Raw genomic sequence first — 24,597 nt, 5'->3', positions numbered from 1 at the left:
GTATTTATCCATATAACTACCTGATCTTTATATTATTTATATTACATTTATATTATTATATTATATTCATAGTTACCTGATCCATGGAGTGCCAACACATCTGATAGTCCTAATGAGGAATCTTTACTCAGGAAGGAGGCCACTGTCAGGACAGAACACAGAGAAATAGAATGGTTCCCAATTGGCAAAAGGGTCAGAGAAGGCTGCATCCTCTCACTCTATCTGTTCAACTTGTATACAGAACATATTATATGAAAAGCAGGATTGGACACAGAAGAAGGAGGAGTGAAAACAAGAGGAAGTAATATCAACAATCGGACATACACAAACGGCACCATAGTACTAGCTGAAAACATCACAGATTTGGAACAACTACTAAGGAAGATAAAGGAGGAAAGTGCAAAGGCACGCTTATTGTTGAACATTAAGAAAACAAAAATAATGACCACAGAAAATTTAGACAGATTCAAGTTAGACAATGAGGAAATAGAAATAGTAAAAGAATTTTCATACCTGGGATCAAATATTGATCAGAGTGGGGACTGCAGTCAAGAAATCATAAGAAGACTATGAATGGGGAGGGCAGCTATGAGAGAACTAGAAAATATCCTAAAATGTAAAGACATACAACTGAGCACAAAAGTTAGAATCATACAAGTCATGGTATTCCCTGTTACCATGTATGGATGCGAGATCTGGACAGTTAAGAAAGTGGATAGGAAGGGAATTAATTCATTTGAGATGTGATGCTGGAGAAGAGTGCTGAGATTACCATGGACAGCCAAGAAGTCAAACAAATGGGTCCTAGAGCAGATCAAACCAGAAATCTGTCTGGAAACCAAGATGATAAGACTGAGGATGTTGTACTTTGGCCAGATCATGAGGAGGCAGAACTAACCAGAATGCTAGGAAAGGTGGAGGGAAGCAGAAAGAGAGGAAGGCCACATGCTAGATGGATGGGCTCTATTAAGGAAGTCATGAGTATGAATTTGCAGGACCTGAGTAGAGCAGTGGAGCACAGGGAATCTTAGAGATGTCTCATCTACAGGGTTGCCATTGGTTGAGATCGACTCGAGGGTGGATAACAACAACAACAACAAGATAGATAGATAGATAGATAGATAGATAGATAGATAGATAGATAGATAGATAGATAGATAGATCTCCATTCTTATAGGCACCTGATCTTAAAGGGCTACTGTCACTCCAGTGGTTCAAGTCAAAGGGCAGCTGAAGTAGTCTTCCCTTTCCTTCATGTTCCACTTGTAACTAAGGTCTTTGGCTCTGCCTCATGAAAAATTAAATTGTCACTAAAATATCCCACCATAACCAGCTCTAACAGCCCTGGGATCAGAAAGAAAACATCTTTTCTTATCAATACTGGTTTGATTGTGCAGGGAGATAAACCGGTGCCCTATGATGAGACCATTTGAAGGTAGGCCATTCTTAATCATAAGAGATACTTAATTGAGAGTGGTAGCTTGCCAAAGTTACTTTTTTGGCATACGGTTCCTCGAATGGACCCCACCTCAGCATAGATCCCACCAGCTTTAATGAGAAAAATCCAGGCCCAGGACAAAATCACTTCCATAGCCTTCTGAAACAGGGTGTGGGGACTATAGTGCTGAGCCAAAGGCTATGTATAAAATAGGCTCTGGAAATTGTGACCCTCCAGATGGTATTGGACCAATGACTGGTAGGTAGGGATGAATTGAGTAATAGTTGAGTTACATCTGGAGGACCACAAATTTCCCAGCCCTGATGGAAGAAAGATATTGAAGAAGGGGTCCAAAGCAGGTGATCTGAGAGATTGTTTCAAGTATATGGGGAAGCAAAGGGTAAAGAATTGAAACTACTGAAAGTAACCAGGGGAGTGTAATGGAACTGACAGAATGGGTCACACCCATAAGCAGAATGAAGCAGCTGCCTCAGGCACCTGGTTTGGGTTTTCATAAAGGAGCAGCAAATAATTATTTAATTAGTTATTTTGTACTTTTAGGATGTACAATAATAAAATAGGAAGTCATTTCCTAGCTAGGGGGTAAAAAGGCCACAAGGGAGATCCCCTCCTGAAACTGTCATGCAATGGCATATTGTATCTGGAGGCTTCTGGGGACACTGCAGACCCCTTGAGGGCATTAGTTTTAGACTCTCTAAAATTGGGGCAAGGCTAGGAAATGGGGATGTGGCCTTCAGTGTCCTGAATGGAGTCATGGACCATATATACTTGACTATAAGTCAGCCTCATGTATAAGTCAAGGACAAGTTTTGTGGCCAAAATTATTGATTTTGATATGTGGATATCTAAAGGGTAAAACTTAGAGGTATGTAACAAAGGATCTAAAGGATGAAGGAAGGAAAACGGTGCTGAAAAACTTTAAAAATCCCAGCAGCCATAACTGTTTGTGCTCACCCTAAAGGCCTGGATGAATGAAAGAGCAGAGGTGGGTCAGTGCTTCAAGGACAGATTACACTCTTGCCTTTCATGAGGGGATGGTTCCTTTTTAAAATAAGAATTAAAGTACAGTACTTACATTGACCTGTGGATTAGTCGACTCAGATTTTTGGGTTAATTTTTTGACTAAAATTTCTAGACTTATACATGAGTATATACAGTACTTTCCTAACCTCTGGCAGTTGCTTACCCATATCTATGGAATGAAAGTTGTATTTATGTGTGGGTGCATGCAACACCCATGCACACACAATATAATAAAAAGGGGCACATCACATATCCAAAGAAAGGACTGACAATACTAAATGAATACACCTGATGGCAACAGTGAATTGACCTCAGGGCCAGGCTGGATATAGAGGTGAGCCGATGATTTCTCAGTAGGCCAGGTGATGAATGGTCAGTATCTGGAGTCTAACTGGTCTACTTGCTCATGGAAATCAAACCCCACAGCTATACCGCTGAAACAGAAAGGGGGAAATGAAATCAAACCATGTTTAGGAAGAAATGAGAAGTGGAACCCTCCTCCCTTGATTATTACATTCTGATTGCCAGCTTGAGACATGCAAGTAACCAGAATGGGTGATGGCACTGGGCAAAGTTCTGTTTCTTGCTGGTTGAAGACTGTTGTTTGTGTGTTGAATTAATTCAAATCACTTTTTAAAAAAACACCAAAGACCCTAATTCACACTGGGAATATAATGTAGTGGACACAGAGTAGGATTTGCATTTGAATTCAGATCAGAGTCTCTGCTTAGCCATGGGGAAGTTTATAGACCACCTTGGGCAAGTCACCATCTTTCAGCACCATCTATTTAGAGATCTATTGTAAGGGGAAGGCATTATATTTGATTCTTTATGGTAAATCATGGTAAGCCATTTCAAATTTCAATAGGCAGTACTGGTTCTGGGATAGTTACTTATTTTATTCTTTGAGAGGGGGTAGCCATCCAGACATCATCTTGAAAGGTAATCCATATGAAACCATGAAAAATCTCTTTCTGTTGGCTGCAACATGCCAACTAATGTTCCATTAGATATGAGAATGCTGACCGTAGATAACCTAGAACAACTGTAGTTATTGTGGGACAATTTAACATCACAGTACAAGGTGGACAGGAAAGCTCACAGCTTTTGAGATTTGTACATCAGAACATGCTGTTCCGACTTGTTGACATTTCTTCAACCTAACCAATCAGCCAGACCAATGTTGTGCAGAGTAGACGTGGTATTACAGATTCCTAGCTAAGGTCTAAACAATTTTCTCAGAATGATTAGATCAATTTTTCTGTGCAGCCACAGACTGGTGTAGTGAGAAATCATGCCATGGCAGCAGCAGCAGCAACTGTAGTAGTAGTAATGAAAAGAGGAATAAATTAAATACCTGATGCACGAAGAATACGTGACTGTGGTTGCTCTGCAACACATGGGAAGGAAAATTTGAAATGTTCTCTCCACAGATGCATTTGTAATTGTAAACCACCACCACCACCCTCAGCATGTCAATTAGCTTCTCATGTATATTTTAATGGTTCCATTCCTCATAATAAGCAGCCTCAATGATTTTTAATCTAGGAAGGAGCCATGAAATGCTAAGTACGCCCCCCTTTGGTTTTTATTTTTCTGCACCCATCTCCCAAACTACTAACTCAATATCTACAGATCTTTCATAAGCTAGATCTGAAATCAAAATGCCAGAAATGTGTATTTATCATTTGAGGCCTTGTTACATGTCCTTCCTTCTTGCAGTGGCAGCTGATGGCTTCCAGGCCAGCAGCTGTTGAATGCACTTTGAGTTAATAGTCTGAATTTTAAAGGTGTTGTTCAAGGTGCTGAAGTTCTTTGGGGGATAAAGCTCAGAAACCTGGATGACTTCTTTAAAGTAGAGCTCAGAAACCTGGAAACCCACAGCCACAACTGCCTTCTGGGGAGTGGAGTTTCATAGGTTCACTAGTTAGGGCCTTTTAAGTAAGTACACCTGTCTTGTGGAGCTTTTACCCAAACAATGTTATTATCTTGTAGGTGGCTGCTGAAGGCACTCTTCCACTGAGCTTTCAAGAGTGAGTGCCAGCCTCTGAACTTGTTGTTAGCTCCTGTTTTTACTGTATGAAACATTGTTTAGCATTTTGTGCTTTAACTATTTTATTCTTTGAACTCTTTTTACTTGTGCATTGCCCCAACAGCTAATTGCACGTAGGGGAACAATTAAAAAAGAGGAGCTTATCACATGCACATTTAACCTGACTGCACCCTAACAGAATGAAGCCAGGATACGGGATGCTGGCAGGAATTATCACATGTAATTCACCAACGATTTCACTGGCCGAGCTGCATCCCAGCTCCCAGGTGTGCTTTGGAGACTGTTTTTCCAAGTTGGAAAGCTCCCAGCTTAGATAAGCAGCCTCCAAAGTGTGCCCGGGAGCCGGTGTACTCGGCCAGAGGAATTGGTGGTGAATTACATGTGATAATTCCTGGCTGCATTCTATTAGGGGGCAGTTGGGTAAAATGTGTGTGCAATAAGCTATAGTGTAAACAAATAAATTAATAAGAAATTGGAACTCATCTGGAGCAGAGCAGACACAGGTACCCATAGTTCAGCTCTGAGCTTACCCTTTTGCCGTAATAGCGGGATTCTGGAATTTCCATTTCAAACAAAAAGTAACTTTCAAAATCTCTGATCACCCTGTGTTGAATTTTAGATTTAATTTTTTCAGGGTAGAGATCCATGAACATTGATGGCAGACACAATCAATCAGCTAATCATTTTGTGCTTAAATAATGCTAATAATTATTTGGTTTTTACATTAGAGCCAGAACGAGTGGGGTGGCTCTACCCTTCATCTTTTATGGTTTTGGAAAGGTGTACTTGAGATTTACTGCAAAGCTGGAGTTTCTCTTTTCTGTTCTGAAAGGTATTACCATAAACTGTGTCCCACGAATATAATCAAATGTAAATCCATGAATTTATTTGTTTATTCTATTTGTTCTTTTCACCCTGCTGTGGGAGTTTTTGGGAAGATGTTTAATTTGGAAGCTATATGTATCTCACTATTGTTTTCTATGAAGTTCTTTTTATTGTACAGTAGTTTCTTTTTTATTCTGCCACTATTAGACATGAAACTTTCCTTATGCACTGGGATGCTGTAGTGTGTGTGTGTGTGTGTGTGAAAAACAACGGCTGCAACTGTGAACACAAGGACCGTGTGAAATAGTTCAGAGATCCTTTGGTGGAAGAACAACTGACACTGATTATATCATGGATCTTTAAGAGGTGGTGAACTACCCCTGTAATGATAGGAAATGCCAAATCCCCCTTTTTAATATAGATAGATGTGTGTATATATAGAGAGAGACACAATGTTATATTTTATTTTCATAAGAAAAAAATGGATCAGGGAAAATTATGGAATTTCTTCCGTCAACTCAAAAGTTGAATACCTTTGGCTGGTAACTGGAGCAACCCTGCATTCCCCTTCCACTTTGGGTGCACAAGGAGGACAACAATGTACATACACTGCTCCATTAGAGCAGCTTGATCCCGATTAAACTGTCTTGGCGCCATCCTATGATATCATGGGATTTGTCATTTTGGGAGAGATTTATAACTCTTTAGTGCACTTCACTAAGCTACAATTTTAGCAGTCTGTGGCTGTGAATTCTAAACACTGCAAGAAACTGCAAATACCAGGATTCACTGAATAGATTACTGGCAGTTATACAGTGGGACTTTTGTATCCACTGGGGTTGGGTTCCAGGACACTCCGTGGATACCAAAATCCATGAATAATGACATAGTAAAATGGTATCCTTTATATAAAATAGCAAAATCAAGCTTTACTTTTTGGAATATTCAAGCTGTGGATGGTTGACTCCATGGATAAAGGCTCCATGAATATGGAGGGCTGACTGCAATGGTATCAAAGTACTATAGTTGTGCAGTGTGAGTACACCTGCATTTATATTTTATATACTGGACTTGAGCAGCTAGCTTCTTGTGAGTGAGTAATAACCATAGCAGTTGTCCTTTGTCTGAAGCAAGTTTGTAGCTTCAGCTTATCACAGAAACTTTGCCAGGTAAACCAGTGGTCCAACAGCATATGCTGGCAAGGCAAAGCAGAGCTGAACGAATTCCCTTCCTTTGTTTTTCTCGCCTCTCGTGGGGTTGACTGTTGCAGCAGTTCAGGCTGCTAGCCTGGCAAGTGGAGCTTTAGAAACTTAGCAAGTAATTACAGTGTTTACAATCCACAACCTGCTTGCTGGCACTGTCAAGCCAACCCTGGCCTCTTGAGTACACCAAAAGACACTTGCTGGCAGGAGTTTGCGAAGGTTCCAGACTGGTTACATTAATTACTGTTAACTTAATTTTTATGCATCAGGCAGAAGCTTTTAACTGGCTGTTTGAGAGGATTAAAACCAGCCATTTGTAAATGCTGAAGACGCAATGTCCCTTGTTGGACAATCTGTGTGATAGTGTTGTCTAAAATTAATGTTGGTTGTAAGTCTTCAACAGACCGCCACCCAAAATAACATCCAGGGCAGTGGTGGTGAATTTTATTAAAATATCACCAAGAACGTTAAATGTTTTTTTTCCCTGCCTTATGAAATGGAAGTACAAATTGTAACAAGATGCTTTGTTCTGAAACTAATGCCCTCCTGGGACATCACAAAGGAAACTTTACAAAGCAAACAAAAGATTTTGCAAGGTATTGTAAAATAAAATAACTATAAGTGCATCGATCCCTGAGTGAAATTAAACATCTATGGGTTACTCAGGGATAGCCATCCCCTGTAATTTTAGGAAGTAGCTATGGTTTTTCAAGATGCTAATTTTAAGGTCTGAAAGTGTATTTTGGTGTGCAGTCTAATGCCTTCATGAATGGTTAGGCTTGTTCATAAACTGAGCAGATCTTACTATTCTTGGCTGATTTCTTCCATTTTGGGAGGACTTGGGAGGAGTTGTGGAAGGCAAATAAAGCACAAATGATGTATTTGGAGGCATTTTTCGTGATAGTATGGGCAATACGGAGGTGATTTTTAATAAATGGGAGAGCTTTGGGGGTGTTTTGGAGAGCCACAAGCAGTTTAGGAGAACTGCACCTCTGAGTTAGAGCTTTACAGGCATGGCACATACCCATGTGGGCCAGAGCAAGAAACAGCTCTATCATTAAGGAAATGTCGACCAGGGGCAGCAGATTTTGGGTTTCATAAGGAATGTGAAAGGCTGATTATTAATTTATTATGATTATGCTGAATGTCTCAGAGTGGTGTTTCTAACACTTTCTGCCTAGACACTAGACTAGGATGCTATGTGTCTTGGATTTATGAGAAGCTTCATTTTCTCCCCTGTTTTAGGCAACAAAGTATCCTGTACATGCCAAGCCAATACACATGCACACTTTATCTTAGAAGTTTCCCAAGCCTCTGGAAAATGCAGGAGAACAATATGGCTTTCCATACCAGGACACAGAAGCCTAGTCTTTCCAGCATTGCTTTCTGAATTCTTCTCTCCCCTTTGGGAAAGATCTGGTTGCATTTAAAATACTATTATAGTTATGGCCCCAAGTCCCCAAGTAATTGCCATTAGCCATTTCTCCAAAAATTATTATTATTTGTTGTTTTTGTGTGCCTTCAAGTCATTTTTGACCTACAGTAACCCAAAGGTGGACCTATTGAAGGGTTTTCTGGGCCTGAAAGTGATTCACTCAAGGACACCTAGTGGGTTTCCATTGAAATCTAATGTCCAGAGTCATAGTTCAATGTTTAAACCACTACATCACACCAGCTCTAAGTTACTAAATAGTACTAAAAGTTATTAAATAATTAGATATAAATGCTTTAATTCTGTAGTATGTATACACCCCAAGTGACCTAAGTCTCTGTTCAGTCTTCTCTTCTGGTGCTAACTCTTGACAGGCGACTTGAAAGCTCCTTCTCCCTCCTTTAAAGGCTCCTTATCTTTAAGCCAGAACTGGACTGAACACCTCAGCTCTTTAAAAAGACACCTTCAGACAGATCACTGTCCTCCAAAAGGACTTCAAATAGTAAATGTAAAGTTGGAAACACAACCACCCCAACAGAGAATGATCTAACTTAGGGAGATACAATACAGGAAAGTGAAGAAAAGCATGAGAACCAAGTTTAGGGTAGACTTTTCTCTCAACTGTGATTGCCAGAAATCTTGATCTCTTGCTACTTCAAAGTCAAGACATGGCTCTTTATTCAAGCCTTTAGAGCTTAATTTACTCTAAAAGTACATGTTATAGCCTTTTATGTTGTGTTAAGTTGTTGCCATGTTTATTATTTTTTAGTCCTGTATAAACTGTATTATTGTTTGAACCTGGAATTAAGTAAAGTCCAGTTTAAAACAATAACTGTTCCACATTGTTTATTGTTTTATCTGTAGACTGCCCTGAAATCTCATAATAAAGAATGGGATTTAAATATTAATAATGAATATATAATATCTATGAGAGATTCCTCATTGTCCCAGCCCTTCTCCCTTCCACATAAAGTGCATTGTGATATATCACTGCTTATCCTCACTGTCACAAGCAGGGTTTTTCTGACACCAGCAGCCATCAGCTAAACTAAGCAAATGAAGAAATAATTCGTATAATAAAATATCTTATTTTAAAAACATAAAAAACCAAAACAGATTGCCAATGGCCCTTTGTCATCCCAGAAAATGTATCAGATAGCAATATTAAATGTTAAAATCCTTCCATGGCCAAGCAGGGATTTGAACTCTTATCTCCTGAGTCATTGTATAACACTCAAACTACTACACAAAATGCTAGCCGTCACGTACAAGAGTGGCGCAGGCTTATTTGTAACTAATATTTTTTGCTCCTCTCACATAGTTGGAAGGCTGCTGCCACACTGCAGGAATAATGGAATTCGACACCACTTTAACTGTCATGGCTCCATTCTATGGATTCTTGGGATTTATAGTTTGTTGTGGCACCAGAGCTCTGTGACAGAAAAGACTAGATGTTTCACATAACTGCAAATCCCAGAAATCTATAGCTTTGAGACTTGGCAATTAAAGCGGTGTCAAACAGTATTATTTCCCTACATGTACAGGATTATTCTGTAGGAGGGCCTTTCACAAACCTATTATGTCAATCAGATCATTAAAATCAACGTTTCACTTTCTGAAGTATAGCCACAATTATGACCATATTTGTTGTTTTGAGAATCTGTCACTATAGAACAAGATCCACATACTAGAGAAATCTTGCAGTTCACTGTCACCCATTCCGTAAAACATTCACTCTTCTCATCTATAGCACTATGATTTTACTGTAACAGTCATGGCTGCATCCTGTAGAATCCTGGAGCATGGCATTACAGATCTCTGGCTGTGAATTTTACACACACCTAACTATAATAATAAGTGTAAGCTGCTCTGATAGCCTTTAGGGCTGAAGGGTGGGGTATAAGAACTCAAATAAATAAATAAATAAATAAATAAATAAATAAATAAATATCCTCCTATGAAACTTCCAGTGTGTTTGACTACAACTCCAAGCAACCTCAGCCAGCATCACCAGTGGTCTTGTTTGTGAGGGTGGTGGGATTTTTAGTCCAAGGAGGGTCCAAGGTTGAGAAACTATAAAGAACCTATCCTCCAGTGTGTGTGTGTGTGTGTGTGTGTGTGTGTGTGCGCTTACAACTCCCACCAGCCCCATTCAGAATGGCCAATAGGAATTATAATCTAGAGCAGTTGTTCTCAACCTTCCTAATGCCATGATCCTTTAATACAGTTCCTCATGTTGTGCTGACCCCCAACTAATGGTCTCGGTTCCTAAGACCATCAGAAATATGTGTTTTCCTATCGTCTTAGGCGACCCCTGTGGAAGGGTTGTTTGACCCCCCCAAAAGGGGTTGCAACCCACAAGCTGAGAACTGCTGATCTAGAGGGTCCTTGCAGCAAAACGTTTAGTTTTTCCTTCTGTAGACATCCTCTCTGTCAGACTCCCAGATTTGTCATCTTGATTCAAACCCATTTAAAACACATTAAATATTTGCATTTTCTGCTTCCTACAAAAGCTGTCCACTAAATGAACATTGTTTCACTTTCCCATTTCCCCTTTGTTTTTAACTTCGATCAATCTACACTGGGGTTGGCAAAGTGAGATGTTCCAGGTGTTGTTAGACTGCAGCTTCCAGTATCTCACACCATGAGTTATACAAACTGAGGTGATAGGAGCTGCAGCCCAAGGAAATTAGGAAATTTCTCTGCTCCTGATCTACAGCCTAAGAAAATTCCCAGGAAAGGACAAAACAAACCAGGAATTCTAGGCCCATTGAATTTTATGAAATTCAATGCCCATTGAAACAGATGTGAATTTTGGAAAATCACATACTTTCCCATATTTCCAGAGGAGCTCCTTTGTAGATTGAACCCAGTGGTGCCAAATTACAGTTGACAAGAAATATCTGTTGATAGATGAAATTGGATTTAAGCAGTGTTTACAGTAAATGAGAAGAGACTGTTTGGGTTCTTGCCAAAACTCAAGTATGATGGTGGATTATTGGCAGAGGTGCAGAAGGAACTGGATACTGAATATATATCTGCACTGTATCACATTTGCTGATTGCTCTTGGTCTGCTATCCCAGAGGAAGTGGATGAATCAAAATCACTGTAATAAACAGAGAACAGAACCATGGCATCTGTCTTCTTTCATGCCTTTTGCCTATCAGGAATCACTGTTCCACAGCCACCCTCCCTTTGCCTGGGAATGTAGGTTCACATGGGGCCACTTGCCGTATCTGGCACACAGAATCCAGGAACACACATTTATTTTTTTTTAAAAAGGAAAGGAGTGGATATTATCAGATTGATAAAGGACAAGATGGTACTTTTATCCATTTTTTTGTACAGAAGGACCTGTACAAGTTGAACCTTACTGCATCAGTAGCAAACAGAAGCTGGGCAACCTGGAGGCAGTTCAGGGGGTTCAGAACAGGTTGTTCCACCTTCCAACAGAGCAACAATCCTCAAATGGGAGAGGCGGGATACAAATACTTATTATTATTATTATTAAAAACCAAGGGACTCAAGAGGCATTGGTAAGGGAGGTTCAATTGCCATCCTCAGTATCTTCTACTACAAGTGGTTGCCTCACTCTGCCCAATGTTTGGGATGGCCCTGATGGTCAACACTTTGAGCTCTGCAACTGTGTTCATTGCTGTCGTATCTCTGGTTCTGCTTTGATTCTCTTGTTATCCACCTGCTCACTTTGCCCTTTTGCTTTCTTCCTTATACCACTGTGCTAACTATATCCTGGCATTTGCCCCTGGCACTTACTTGTCTCTCTGTCTTTCTTTATCAGCAGTTCCTACTCAAAGGAGAAATTGCATTTCTTTCTTGATCCCATTTATACTTCATCTTTCTCCCACAGAATGCCAGACAGTATGCATTGGGTTGCTTTCATTTTGTTGTCAGAAGTCTGTGAGTTGGATTAGTTTGGCTTTGCCCAAGGACACTAGTGAGCTTCATGGCTAAACAGGAATTTAAACGCAGGCCAAACATTGACTGATAATGACAGTTTTGCCAGAATATCATTTGCAGCCTGAAGCCTTGTCATTTGGCTTCAGGTAATGTGCAGTGAAAGCAGCGGATGTTCCAAGATGGAATGACGAAACTCACTATTGTACTTGTCAGATTGGAAAGAATTTGCTTGTAATATGGGTTTTTTTTCTTAAATTGCCCCTCCTCCTCCTCCTCCTCCTCCTCCTCTTTTTCCTATTGCTACTGCTGCTGCGGCTAATAATAATAATAATAATAATGATAATAATAATAATAATAATGGCCATGTGTTGGCAGACATCTGCTTATTTTTCACATCCACTTGCGTAACACTTAGGAGGGTGGCTTTGCCAAAGCTTATATATTCCACCGGGAGGCCTTTGTGTCTGAGATTACGATCAGGCCTGATTTGTTCCACTGCTAATGTTGCCATGAATTGAATTAAGGATCCAATAAATTAAGGCTGAGAGATGGACAGTGGAGGAGGGGACATCTGTTTGAAACTGGAGCCTTTGCACAGACTGTGTTTTTTGTGCCTCTCCTTTTTCGGCAACGCTGGTACTGCAAATGCTAAACACCTTTAAGCAATTCATGGCTTTGCTACAATAGGTAAAATATAGATGCAGGAAGGTCTCTAGCTCTAAATCCACCCACTGACTTTCCTAGAGCTAACGGCTTGATCCTGGGCTATAACAGGACTTGTTTTCCAAAGCTCTTCAGCATGAATCAGTTCTGATTTCAGTCATCCATTTGTACCAATCTCCATCCACATTTAACAGAACAACTGAAAAGAGGAAATGGGATACAGGTTGTTTTTGACATAACTATAAAGGTACCTTAGCCTGTGCAAGTCTACCAAAAATATCAACAACAACAAAATGGAAACCCTGCCAATCAGTGGCTTAATCTGTCACTTCTGCATAATGCCACATGCAGTTTTTGAAACCTCAAAAATTCTTTCTGTCCCAAATATGAAGAAATGTTCAAATTTTGGTATTTCTTTTTCAAAAAACACACAAACCCATTCTCTCATACCTTCTCTGGCCCAGTTCAGCAGGCATAAATATTCACAGCCCATAACATCTTATATCTGCTTGACATATCAATGTTAAAAAGGAGGAACCATTTAAGCACTCAAAACTCTCAGCCTAAATGGATGGATCTGCCAGTTTCAGTTTCTCATACTTCACACTGTAATTGTTATTTAATACATCATTTTCCCCAAGAAGAAATATTCACATTTTGGTGAATTCTTACTATGAAATAACCCAAACAAAATTCCCATCTGGTTCAGAATTTTTACAGGATTTCTGATGTAGCTTTTGAAGCCTCTAGCAAAATACCCCCATTTGTGTCCATGAAGAGAACAGTTTTGTATTCAGATTAATGCAAACAAAAATCTCAAATGGTTCAGCCATTTTGAATTTCTACAGGATTTCTGATGTAGCATTTAAAACGTCTCGCAGGGGGCCTTCACTTATTTCAGTGGAGAGAATAGCTTTTTATTCATATCCACATTCTAGGCTCTCCTTTCTATTATTTTTTATTGAAATGAATAAGATTGTATTTGTACCCAGAAGTTCCATGTGTGATTCCTTGGTCACCTGAGATCTGGAAATACTATGTGTTTGTATAGCTTCAAGCAATGCCTATTTTGTCCTTATGGCCTCTCTTGTTCAGTACCTCAAATTCAAAAAGAGATACCTGTAGTTATTGCAACAATAGCGACAGTGATACTTCTAATAAGTGCCCGGCTACGATGACTATAAATATAATGATGAAAGTGATGCAGCTCTGTTAGTTTTCATTATGGGAAGCAACATGAAGAAAGGGATGATACTTGTTTACAAGTAGCATACATACTACAACCTCTATCAACACATCTGTTATTAAATATATATTTTTAGAGAGGGGTGGGATTTTTCACCAAATTAATAGATAAGCTTTCAGCATTGCTTCTAGTATCAAAATTCAGGTTGCAAGCTCTGCAATGCACCATGCACATCGACATCTTATATACTCTGTACATTAAAGCTTTGCCATCCTCTTCCTCCTCATTCGGAGTTGTTATGGCTGCATCCCTTCCTTTGATTTCACTTCCTATAGACAAATTTCTTCAATCCCTTTGTTGGCTGGCAGCAGCACCATGAAACAGGGCAAGGGAGAAAAGTGCATTTCATTTAAGGGTGGGGATTGCCCAAATATTTTATATTTCTCCAGGGAAATAGCACTATACAAGTGGGACGACTTGTAACAAAATGCTGAAGTGTGGATGGCCCTGATAAATGTTCCAGTCAGACAACCAAGCCTTCCTCAAGCACACTCCATTACATTCCCTCTCCCACCAGGTTTTTGAAGGAGCCCTGAACCTTACCAGACAGTCAGCACTCCATGTTCGGACTGTTTTGTTTTTCTCTTAGTGAGTAAAATACCAGCAATACCTTGACGTTTCCCAAAGTTTGCTGATATCCCCCCCCCCCTTGCACATGGAACAAGATATTTTGACTACTTAAGCATGGACATGGCCTGAACACTGGAAAACAAAGCAACAATTCCATATTAACTCTCTCTGAACCTAAGTCCAATTGATTTAAATGCCACAAATAACCAATTATTAGGAGCCTAATTTCAATTTCCAGATTTAGTTTTGGAATGTGTATGAGAGAAGTATGTTTTCTTCAAATGAACTACAGGGGTACAACAATGGGGTGGCATTATAAGAGTTATTTTGCTTATATTATGATGTATTGTTTTTGTTGTTTTATATGTATTTCTTTGTATGGTATCTGTAGTTTCCCCCCTTTGTGGTCTTGCTCACTTCTGCAACTCTGTGAGAGCTGCAACAATAACTCATTGCTACTGCTATTTATAGTGAAATCTTGCTGCAACTGTAGAATTTTATGGTCCAGAAAGATGACAGAGTGTCTTCTCACACCATAGAGACCTGACAGACCACAATTCAAAATGTCTTCATCCCTTCTATTAGTAAAGAAGTGATGGGGAAAAGGTAATTTTGATTTATTTCTATGGGGATTTTGGTGGAGCAGATCTCAGGAGTGGTAAAAGTACCAAATGGCTCAACAAGATGTTGAGCCTACCACATGTTGTTCATACTGTACTACCACATTTGCTCCCCATTATTTATTTCTTTTAAAAAATCACCCATATTGAATGATTAGATATTGAAATGTTTGATAAATACAGAGCTAGAAAAGTCACCGCTTTGGATTACAACTCAGAGTCCCTCAGTCAGCATGATCAGTGGTAATCCTACAAGATCATAGAAGTGTGAGATTCTGGGAGTTCTCAAGAAAGATATTTTTCCTAAGCCATGCATAAACATTTAATAACATAAAAGCAGGAAGTAAGAATTGAGGAGGTGGATGACAAGAGCCAAGTCACATCTGTTTGTCTATGGATGGTTTCATTGTCCCGGGGCCAAATGTACTAATCATAGCATGCATTTCTAAGAGAAAGGATTGGAATCTGTTTCTAACAGAAAACCAAGAATGAATGGAACAGGCAAGGTAACCGCCAAATGTACACTAGGCTTTGGTTTAAAGTAGAATGTACATGAAGATTAAGGTTGGGTTTTGGAATAGAAATCTGGAGACCAAGGTTAAAATCCCTGCTTGGCCATAGCGACCCACTGGGTGTCCTTGGGTAAATCACACACATTCAGAGGAAGGCGATTTCAACTCCCTCTGAACAAATCCTGTTGAGAAAATTCCATGATTTTATCACATGATATTGTCATCTCAGGATCAGCATAAGCTGGAAATCACTTCAAGGCACACAACTACAATAACGTAGGATGTGCCTTTAAAAGAAATATTTTCTCTCAGGCATTTTGTAATTATTTAGGGCCTTGTCTGAGCTGATCTGCCATTTTCACTGTTTGCATATTATATTCTTCTTCTACAGCTTGCTGTTACTAACTTCTTGGGAGGATCTTGGTGAGATATACATTTTCTTGTAATTCTAGAAGCTGTAGTCCCCAGAAGTCAATTTCCCAAGCTGTAGTATGTGTAGCAGAAGGGTATGTATTCCATAAGGCCCTCTGAAAAGCGTGAAGCATCTCTTATTGCCCTCTACAACCCTGTGAGAATGTTATCAGTGTATTCACAGAATATACAGTGTGAAGTTTAAAAGCAATTGCCTCTTCTGCTTAATGGTAGGACAGGCCTTGCTGAAACATATGCTTTGTCCATACAACTTAATGGGAGCCACTGAGAAGAATCAAGTGAATTCATACAAGTTTAGCCCGTGTCTCTTTTTACCCCACCACTTTAATTGTTGATACTCTCTTTTTAAGCAAAAACATTTATACTTATATTTCATTTATCTATCCCCTGCCATTTTATCCCCACAACCACCATCAGAGGTAAGCTAGGCTAAGGGACAGTGCAACTGACTCAGAATGACTCAATGAGCTTCACACCTGAGTGGGGATTTAAATGTGGGTTGTCCTAGTTCATACGACCACTTGACTACACTACCTCACCGCATGGTGAGATACCTTTCCAGCTACTAAAGATTTACCTTAATGCAACATAATATTTTGATATTAATAGCCACAACCATCCATGCATTTAAGAGTAGTTCATTTATGCAAAGCCTAATTTAGGAGTGAGTGACATGAAATCAAGTAGCAAAGAAAGCCCCAGAGACTATCAGATCTGTTGGAATTTATTTGCATAGGAAAGACACTGTTGAAGAATGAAAGACTACATAACTGCAGCTAAGTGGGAAGGTGGGTGGAAGCCATATGGCTCCAATTACTCTGGTGACACTCCTCTCTCCGTCACATGTCCATGTTGAAATGTGTTAAGTTTCGTTTCTCACATTTGGTAACTCACATGGTTTTATTTGAAAAGGACAGCACTAAATTTTATCCAGTTTAGAACCTATTACTTGAATCTTATTTTGCAGTCTGCATGGCTTCAGCATCAGTGACCCACACTCATCCCCTACCAACACACCTTCTTGGCTTGTGAAACCATCTTGCCAGAAGAAGAGTTCTAAAGAACTCAAAAAATAATTGGCACAACATTTTGTGATATTTCAATTGGCCTAAAAAGGGTGTAACTCTAGTAGAGATTTTGAGTCCCCCTTCCCTAGCCAAATCAACAAGCAGCTTTTAAGATCTGTATGGGGAAAGCAATTCCTATGAGCACACAAGAATGCACAGGGTGAACCCAGAATGGTATACAGTTGACCCTTCTTATACATGTATTTTTTATACATGGATTCAAGAATACATGGTTTGAAAATGTTCAAAAAAAGTATAAATTTCAAATATCAAGCCTTGATTTTCCATTTTTTATAAGGGACACCATTTTGCTATGTCATTATATTTAATGGGACTTGAGCATCCATGGATTTTGTTATCCACAAGGGATCTTGGAACCAAACCCCAGCGTATAACAAGGGTCCACTGTATATGAATAGTGCAATAAATAAATTTATATGCCAAAGTAATCCAAATCCTGCAACATGTATCAACAAGCCAAATAACCCATACGCTTAATTGCAATGAATAGGTTGTCTCCTCTGCAAATAACTGTCCAACAGATATTATAGTTACCCAGGCATTCTTTCCTACCTGGTGCCTCATGTAATGCTGAGTGCTAAAAACTGCTAGAAAAATCAGTAGCATCCCTCAGAAAAAAAAGAAACTAAAGCTAGGGTTCATTAAATGGCGAGGGAAAGTAGATTGCAGAACACATCATTCATCCAGCATGCAAACTAGATGCAATCCTTATCCCCCCCCCCCCCCCACACACATCTTCAGTATTTGCTGTGGAATGATGAGAAATCCACCAGAACAGAACTTCAGATGGCACAAAGGGAGAATGATAAGAGACCAAAGAATTGCAGACATTGTGTGAGGAGAGAAAGTATCCCTTGATCTTCTGATGGGGCTTCATCCATCCCTGTTAAATACTTAATCAGACCTTGTTTCAACATCTGGCTGCTTTAGGCATTTCCAAATATGACCCCGAGGTTCCTTGGTAGACTCGGGTGAGAATTTCTGTTTCAGTTTGTTACGGTGAGAAGTTGATAAAATCCGCAAAATTTGGCATGGAAAGACATTAAAATGTTCAAATTCTAAATGGGAAAGAAATATAAAATTCCACCATCCAGGGCCAGATCTCCGAGTGATGAACTCTGAAAATGTTGTGTTTTAATCCCTGTGCATTTAACTATTAGGGTTCCCATCTCTACCCCCTCGCCCCGAGAAATTTCTCATCTTTAACAGGTACATGGCAGGCACGTACAACACGTTCTTCTCCATGCAGGGAATAGCTGTGCTGATTCAATTTGACTAGTGTGGGTGTCTGAGGTTTTCATTTCAATATCTTTTGGAGGATTGTGCCAACATTCACAATTTCTTCCATATTCGGGCTGGAGAGAGGTTTGAAAAATCCAAATGCAGGAAAAAGCAAAACTGAGAGATTTTCATCTCTATTGAGCAGTAGGCTAGAATTCTGAAGATCTGAAATCTGAAATGAGGGTTTTACAGCTGCCACGTATCCCTGCAGCCTCTTGCATCTGTCATAAGGATTCACCTTAAAATCCAGCATAGAAAACAGCCCATCCAATAAGGGACTTTAATATCCTGATTCTCAGTTCCATTTTCTTTTAGATATTTTGCAAGCCACCTTGAGAACTTGGGGTCAATGGTGGCAATTAATATTTCAAGCAAATAAATATGGTTTATCGAACCATTTCCTGTAGTGCTATGTATTATGTATGTATTATCCTACCTGAGAGTATGTATTTTCCCTGGATGAAGATTAACCTTCCATTTTGAAGCCTCGCCCTCCCTCCAGTCCATCTGCCTTGGTCCAGGCCTCAGAGGTAGAGAGGAACTGCTGGACGTCTTGCCCTCTCCCTCCATCACTCCCTTCTTCTGTGTCTTGTCTTTTTAGATTGTAAGCCCGAGGGCAGGGAACCATCTAACTAAAAAGGTTGCATGTACAGCACTGTATAAATTTACAGCGCTTCATAAATAAAGGTTAATAATAATAATAATGAAATGGATGCTGCATAACAAATACATTTGCATAATTTCTCTAATTATTTCTGTTTTCCCCTTTACTATTAAAATAGGTTGCATCTTGTTTGTTTGTAAAGGGATAGTGAAGGAACAATGTAGGGTATAGAGCTATGGAAATATTTAGAAGGGGGAAAGCATCTCATTGGGGTTTTTTTCTCATTGTTTTCATATAGAAAAATTGGATATTTCAGAATATATATATATATATATATAGGCTCTGGGGAAATTTTTATTTTGTAATTAGTAAAATGCTTTCAAAGTCAAGGTTGCAGAGACAAGGTATGAAGATTTGTATGTAAGATTATCTACAGAATTAGAGAAAAATAAATCCTGTACATACATTAAATTTATGCAACACTGAAAGGTAAGATGCATTTTCGAACCTTCATAACAGCATTCTGGAGATGAGCCTGCTTTGGTTATACAAATACATTATCAAAGATTTCAATAAATCTTTGTTAAATTTTATATCTAAAATTGCTGCTGGTTCAGTCCTTAAGACCATGACTATTTCTGTAAAAATAATACATTTCATTTCGTTTTGTTTCATTTTGTTTAACAAAAACCACAGTTTCTGGATCCCCCCCCCCCTCTTTTCTTCAGATGACAAAAACCTACAAAATATCCACTTAGATATTGTATGGTGCAGCCAATTGCATTTCTCATTAGTACAGGATATTTTCACAGTTTTGCTTGTATGAAATTGAGGCTTTCATATTTTTAAATTGCATAATTATACTCACTAGCATAATTTTATATGCTTACTAAATGAAGAATCATGTATTTTATGCTGCTACAGGATTAAAACAGCTTTTGGTTGGATATGAAAATAAGTATTGTGTGTATTTCAAGTCCCCTTCCCCAAATTTCTATCTTTGTCTCAGAAAAATAATAAATAATTTTTTCTAAAAATGTTATCACTTAAGTAGGGTGCACAGGTAGATATTATCAAGCAGTTATGTTCTGTACCCAAAACCATATGCTGAAATTTTACTGTGTTTGTGCAGAATCATGGGACTGGCACATTCCCAACCTGGAATCAGAGATGTTAACAGTGTACCCAGAAGACAATAGTCACCCACTGAGTCCATAATGGTAAAAAAAATGTCCTCGGGATTAAAATCGGATCGGGATTAAAATACACCACAGAATTTGTGGGGAGTTTATTGTAGATGTAGGCTAAAACTACAGCAGATTTAGAACCTGATTTACCTATCCATTACACTCCAGTTTTGATTTCAGACTCAATCCAATCCACTTCAGATCCTGAATCTGGTTTGAGATTGAGAAATCTGTATCTTTGGATCTCCCTTTCACTTGTGCTAGGAAACCAAAACAGCAATTATTTTTCATGCCCCATCCCCGCAACTGCAAGAAAGTTGAAGGTGTGATCAGTGGTGTCACTATGGTTGATGTCACTCAGTGCAGTAACTCATGGTGTCACCCCCCCCATTGATCTCCTCCCATTTCACACCTTATATAATCCTTATTAATGCTTTTTTTTGCACTAATGATACTTGTAAATCATAATTTCCATATATCACTGAATAAATGCTAATAGTTGTGACATAAACAACTAGCAAAATTAAAATTAACCTTCAAATTACAAAATCAACGCACAACCTAAATATTTACATATACATGGTCAAAATCTGATATTTTTACAGAAAATTTAAAAAGACTATTTTTTCTTCTAAAAAATCATTTTAAACAATTTTTAAACAATTTTAAATGTCAAAATTTGATATTTTAATTCAAACATATTCTGGGGCTTGTCCTTTCTCCTCCCACTGAGCCTCACCCCACTCCCACTATCTCTTAAAGCATTTTAAAGGGAGACAGTTGAATGCTAAAGCCCATTTCTGCCAAAAGGTAGATGTTTGAGGAGCAGTGGTGTCACACACCCCGTTACACTGTCACCTGGTGCGGTCCGCAACCCCTGCACCGCCTATTGACACCACTGGGTGTGGTATTCCTTTCAGGATTCCCTACTGAATTGCAAATATGTCTTTTCAAGAATTTATATGATAGCCATCTTTACATCCCCCCCACCAGCCAAAATGAAATCATTTTAAAAGCGTTTGCAGTCAGCAGAACATTCAGTCCTATTGGCTGATGCAGCTTGCTGCTGTCTAATGTACCTAGTGATGTATTTCTGTGTAGCTAAACAGTATGTGTGTAGCTGACATACACACACACAATACAAAGACACAAGAAAAAGAACATGAAAAAACGCATACGTTCCAGAAGGCGTAAGTGCCCCGCTATTGGAGTCACCATTCTAAGAGTAACTAAGAGAATTCCAAAGCATCAGTGTTCAAATACAGCTGCACTGAAAAGTACAGTTAATGACCAGAACTAATCAAGTAATACATTGAGAAGCAGTGAGGGGGCCACTGGGTTGGGTAAAGGCAAAGATTTGCTGCCAGCGAAATCTAGAAAAACAGCACAAGCCTGCATGGCAATGTGGATTTACAGAATCTAGAATTTCAAAATCTGAAATCTTTCAAAATCCCAAATTGTCCACATGGGTGTCTGAGATAGTGACACCTTTGCTTTCTGGTGGTGAAGCGTACACAAACTGTTTCATGCACAAAGTTATTGAAAACATTGCATATAAAACTATCTTCAGGCTATGTGTATAAAGTATATATGGTGCATGAATTAATTTCATGTTTAGACTTGGGTACCATCTCTAATAATAAATAATTAAGATATCTAATTATGTATATGCAAATATTCCAAAATCCAAAACACTTCTGGTCCTAAGCATTTCAGAAGAGGGAGACTCAACTTATATACAATTCAGTAACATCATGCCATCTCTACCTGCCAGCCATTGTCACTAGAGGGTTTTTGGTGTGATTCTTGCTCCAGATTGGAAGCTAGAGCTCTCACTCTGTAAAGGCCAGCTGCCCCCACCTCCCCTACATACACATCACCCTGTCATGGCATTTTCCTTATATGAGCAGTTGGAGACATACAGTCTGTCTCCATCTCATCCAGACTGGGTTGATCGATTGCAGTCACTTCAGCCTGGGCAAATTCATACCAAGTCGGAATTGAAATGATCTGATTTACTTTGGACATGGTCTTTTGTTTAGTTGTCAATCTCAACTTATGGCGACCCTGTGAATGAGAGTCTCCTATAGCTCCCTGCTTAGGTCCTGTGGGCTCAGGGCCATAGTCTTCCTGATTGAGTCTATCCATCTGGCATGTGGTCTTTCTTTCTACTTCCCTCCACATTCCCAGCATTATTGTCTTTTCTAATGAGTCATGCCTTCCCATTATGTGACCAAAGTATGATAACCTCAATGTTGTCATCATGGCTTCCAGGGAGAGTTCAGGCCTGATCTGTTCTACGATCCATTTGTGTGTCTTTTTAGCTGCCCATGGTATCTTCAGCACTCTTTTCAAGCACCAAATGTTGAATGAATTAATTATCTTCCTATTTGCTTTCTTCATTGTCCAGCTCTCACATCCATACATAGTAAAAGGGAATGTAGTGGCTTGAGTGGTTCTAACTTTAGCATTCACCTGTATATCTTTACACTTTACGATTTTGTATAGTTATTTCATAGTTGCCCTTTCCATTCCTAATCTTGGTCTAAATCAATCCAAATCAGTCTAATTCAATTTATGGAAACCAGGATTTATCATAAGCAGTTGCACAACCTAGCAAAAATATTCAGAGCATCAAAATTTCCATTCCCACATGCACTAACTGAAACTATGGTTGAACTGTAAGTGACAACATTAAGACTAGATGATGAAGAAATTGTTAATGTGCTCACTAGAGTAGATATAAAGCCAAATCAGCTGTTTTGATTTTATAGTGAGTATAAGTTTAAATTATATTCTCCTCCCTCCCTCCCTTCCCTCAGAGAATTAAAGTTTTAGAAGTTGGGACAAGCAAATCACAAGATTTAATTTAGATTTAAGGCAAATGTTGCTATCTTTGGTTTTGCTCTATATTTTCCACCATATTCTTTTCTTTTCCTCTCCCTTTCCCTGCAGAAAATTCATAGGTTACTTGATTCCTCCATCCCCAGCCTCTACATCATAAAAAATCATTGCAAAAGTGACCAAAGGTCTTTAATATTCTTCACTAGTAGAAATCTCTTTGAACACTGCAATCGATTTTTCCTTCTCTTGGTGCATTAAAGTTTAGTCTTCCCCCTGTCCCTCTATGCCTGCATTTTCATGGTTGAACAGCTAAGAACACACACATTTTGAAAACATCAGAAACAATGTTATGTTTAACCAAATTGCATGATATCAGCTATTGGTTTTAAATGAGAATTGCCTGAAAGAGTGTGATCGCATAATGGGGAAATGGGTAGGAGAGAAAAAGGGACATAGGGTGATATTATTCCTAATAAACTGATATTATATACTTATATACCAGATGTTTTTAAAGTATTTATAAAATCCCCTACAATTTCGTTTGGCTGGTGGCTCTAAATTCATGGCATGCTTGAACCTAAAGTTGGGGGAGCAGGTGGTGAGCAAACAGAAAAAGAAAAATTATGTAGCATATCTGAAAAAAAAAAAACTGCCAAACATTGCTGGCACAATCATGGCAGAACCATCATTGCTGGAACTGGAATGTAATTCTTTACTAATTTTTTTCTTATAGAATCATAGAATCATAGAATCATAGAGTTGGAAGAGATCCAGTCTAACCGCCTGCCATGCAGGAAATCCAAATCAAAGCATCCCCGACAGATGGCCATCCAGCCTCTGTTTAAAGACCTCCAAGGAAGGAGACTCTATCACCCTCTGAGGGAGTGCATTCCACTGTCAAACAGTCCTTACTCTGTCAGGAAGCTCCTCCTAATGTTGAGGTGGAATCTCTTTTCCTGGAGCTTGCATCCATTGCTCCGTGTCCTGTTCTCTGGAGCAGCAGAAAACAAGCTTGCTACCTCCTCAATATGACATTCCTTCAAATATTTAAACAGGGCTATCATATCACCTCTTAACCTTCTTTTCTCCAGGCTAAACATCCCCAGCTCCTAAGTCATTCCTCATAGGACATGGTTTCCAGACCCTTCACCATTTTAGTCACCCTCCTCTGGACACGCTCCAGTTTCTCAATGTCCTTTCTGAATTGTGGTGCCTTGAAGGATGCAACAGATAAATTTAGCAATTTTCTTCCTACAGAAAGTGTTTCAGACCCGTGCAGCTTTCAAAGCTTATTCACTATTCAGGTTTTATTCTGTGCAAAATTTACAGTCAATTGGTTGGCACAGAAAACAATGTTTTCTACACAGGAAGCAGCATTTTCTGTGCAGAAAATAATAACAATATTTTTGGTTCGGCAAAAGCTGTTTCCTATGTGAATTTTGTCTAGAATAACTTCTGTGCTGAAAATATTCTTATTAATCTAGGATTCTTCACACTAAAAACACTAAAAAAAATGTTTTTCAACCATTATCTGAACATTTTGAATATTCCTTCCATCCTAATACCAGAAGAACAAAAGATGTGATAGTTATTTAATGGGGCAACCCTCAAGCAAATATTTATATATTAAAAATTGT

The sequence above is a fragment of the Sceloporus undulatus genome, chromosome 4 (assembly GCF_019175285.1).
Source record: "Sceloporus undulatus isolate JIND9_A2432 ecotype Alabama chromosome 4, SceUnd_v1.1, whole genome shotgun sequence".
NCBI lineage: Eukaryota > Metazoa > Chordata > Lepidosauria > Squamata > Phrynosomatidae > Sceloporus > Sceloporus undulatus.
The sequence above is the reverse complement of the archived record's forward strand: the minus strand, read 5'-3'. Positions refer to the sequence as shown.